Source organism: Octodon degus, unplaced genomic scaffold (assembly GCF_000260255.1).
Source record: "Octodon degus isolate 3935 unplaced genomic scaffold, OctDeg1.0 scaffold00103, whole genome shotgun sequence".
Classification (NCBI taxonomy): domain Eukaryota; kingdom Metazoa; phylum Chordata; class Mammalia; order Rodentia; family Octodontidae; genus Octodon; species Octodon degus.
Window position 1 is genome coordinate 8,173,103 of NW_004524679.1, and position 3,251 is coordinate 8,176,353.

At 39.2% G+C, this 3,251-nt stretch overlaps 1 pseudogene; it reads left to right on the plus strand.

Annotated features, from left to right (window-relative positions):
- The first annotated feature begins 1,086 nt into the window (after nt 1-1,086).
- On the plus strand, nt 1,087-1,530 carry LOC101562103 (annotated as a pseudogene).
- Nucleotides 1,531-3,251: the final 1,721 nt, after the last annotated feature.

The following is a 3,251-nucleotide window of genomic DNA, read 5'->3' on the forward strand; positions in this document are numbered from 1 at the left end:
CTTTAGAGCAATTCCATATCATTTCTAACTATTTAAATATCGTCATTTTGTGTTTTCTGTAAAAGAAAAAAATGGCTTATGAGTTCACAAAATGAATACAGACATAATATTAAATTAGATATAATGAGTACAGCGGTGCTACATTTACCTATAAGTTTATGGCGGGTAAAGCAATAATTTCTCTAAGTTCAGTCCTCCATCTCAGTTATTTGAAGGGTGATAAAAATTCTTAATGGTTTTAATTCTAAATCTAATTTCTGCAGATATTATATCTGCAAAAAACATAATCTTTGAAGAACACCATAATTTATTAAAAATATTCTCTGAATATTGAATTTCCTTAAATATTTATACACAGCATATGTGTCCTAGGATATAAATATGCCATTGAAGTTTGTAGCATGCTTCACTTACACTCAAAGATAGATCTGTAGAGAAAAAAGAGTGTCATAAATGAAAGGGAAAAGTGATTCTGAGGAGAGACATAGGGGACAATTGGTGAAACTCACTTATTTTGATTATTGGCAGTTCTTTCTTGCCAGTTCATGGAACAAGCACTGGGTGAGAGATTTGGATTCACCTCCACAATTTATTTCCAGCCCTCTTCACTGCCCCGCCCCAACCCACCTGAGTCAGTCCCCGCCTACCAGTGATGCACTCTCTGAAGCCATTGTTACCTCACTTAAGAAATCCCAGCAGTTACAGGAACCTGACTTCAGAAACCAGATACAGCAGCGCGGTAGGTGCGCCAGCTGGGACCTCTAGCTTCTCCAGCAGTGTCCTCTAAGCAGGTAGCACTCTGCCAGACTGTAGACTCTCAAACTTACTGAATCACATTGGAGGAGTCCTCAAGCCATACGTGAACAGAAGCAGCCAAGGTGACACAGCAACAGACACCAGCTCTCTCCTTCCGCTATTTTCACTCCTGGCAGCCTTTCCCAGCAACTTCATGAACTGAGAACAAGTCCTTAACCCACGAACATGTCGCTTCGGCCTTTTGCTCTGTCCCTTGAAGCCTAACAACACCGACGACCTGGAACAGGCCCCGAACCTGCGCCAAGTTTGAGGCCCCAAGAATTAAACAAAATGGCTCTTAAGCGAATTCAAAAAGAGTTCCACGATTTAGCTCATGATCCACCAACCCACTGCTTGGCCGGGTCTGTCGGTAAGGACATGTTTCTCTGGCAGGGGACCATAATGGGTCCCAAAGACAGCCCCTACCAGGGTGCTGTTTTCTTCTTATATATACAGTTTCCTTCGGGCTATACATTCAAACCACTCAAGGTAACATTCTCCAACAGAATTTTTCATCCAAATATTGGTTGAAATGGAAATATCTGTCTGGACATCCTCAAGCGCCAGTGATCACCAACACTCACAATGACGAAATTGCTCTAATCCATCTGCTCCCTGTTGTGTGACCCCAATGCTGAGGATCCCTTGGTTCCCAGAATTGCTAAGCTCTACTTGATGAATAGGAGAGAATATGACCGAATAGCTAGAAAATGGACAGAGAAATTTGCCATGTGAGACTTCCAACACAAAGGCGTTTGGCAAAACAATAAAGTCAAACCTGGCTGTACGATTAATTGGTTGTCCCTTGATTGCTTTCTTTAAGTTTCAACCTCCCATATTGGTGGACATATATTTCACATGTTTCATATTAAGTTATGCATGGAGAATTTTTGTGAGTCTCTGATTAATGAGGGGAGTTTGGCTAGTTGGAGAGAAGTAAGAAGGGCCAGTGAGGGGAAGATCTGTGGGATTATGAGGGAAAGAGAAAAAGCAAGATTGTTTTATTTTGGTTTTCAATATATGATCTCTTCATTGGTTTAAAATTGTAAAACTCAGCAAGGACAAGAGCAGTTGGTAACTTTGGCCCAACAACAATTTTACATGTGCTTGGAAATGTTTTAAAAGTAGACAGTTCAAGATGTGGCAACACATAGGAAAAGCTCACTGAATATTATGCAGCAAGTTAAGGACCTGTTCCATCTTTATGGCACCTGATCTTCTGAAGTTTTGTTTTGCACCAAAATTATTATCCATCCATATCTTCTATTTTGAGGTCCTTAGCACACCATGAAATGAAATGCATTAGAGATTTTACAAGTATAGTTTACTTTCCAGTGTTGTACACCTTCCATTCTTATATCCCCTTTATTTATCCTTCCTGCCTGTTTCTCATTAACCATTCTAGTGTGACATGTAAGAGATCAGTGCCTTTCTAACAGAGGTACTTACCCACAGTCAAGAGATGTAGGGAATTTAAAATATTATTGATAGATTTGGTGAGAGCAGCAGGTGTGCCCAGGGGAGGACCACTTCAATAATGAAGAAGTTTGCACATCCTATTTTTAATTTAATATGGAAAGGCATGTGGAAACCTTATCCTAGGAAAGCTTTCAACAGGTTACCATGCATAATAGAAACACCATCTATCTCGATTATGAGGATGGCCTTTGAAAACTTATATACTGAGTGTGTTTTATGTGGTCTGTGTCCTTGCTAGTGTTAGAGATTGTGCTCAGAAAATTACTGTAAAATGTGTAAATATTTGCTTAAGTGGTTCAGAATTCTAGTGATCAAGAAGATCAGAATAAAATAAAGTTGTATTTGAAAATGCTGTTTTTCACTATAGGTGGGCAAAGAAAAGAATGATACTTTTGAAAACATGATGAGTCATTAGATCATGTGGTGATTTGTGTACATGTCTCCTCCATAGCTTATAAAGTAAAAAGTTGTTATTCTGGTATGGACTCACCTCTCAGTTGCAATGGTGCCTTTAAAGAACTATAGTAATATAAAGATGATTCCCCACACTATTCTTTCATCTCCAGAGGGCTTCATCCAATGTATACTGGATTCAAATTTGTCTTATTTACCCAAAAATAATTTGAGATCTAGCTTTCAAGCCTGGGCATTAACCTGTCACATTTTTAAAAGAAGGTTTTAGAGTTACATGGAATCCTGGATTAGATACAGTGTTCTTGGTAAGTCATGAAACAGCATCATAAGTTCCTTTCATAACTGTTCCCTTTGCCTGTCAGACAGAGAGGCAGAGATGTAGATCAGACCATGTGGCTGCATCACTGGCAAATGATTTGTGCCACAGATGAATATGCTCAGGTTTTCATGGCCAGCTAGAAAGCCCACTCAAACTTTCCACCTCTAGGAAGTTCTTTTTATTTATCTAGTCATGAAACTAACAAATCTACCATTTTCCCTGAAGAGATTTCTGTTTCCAAAGG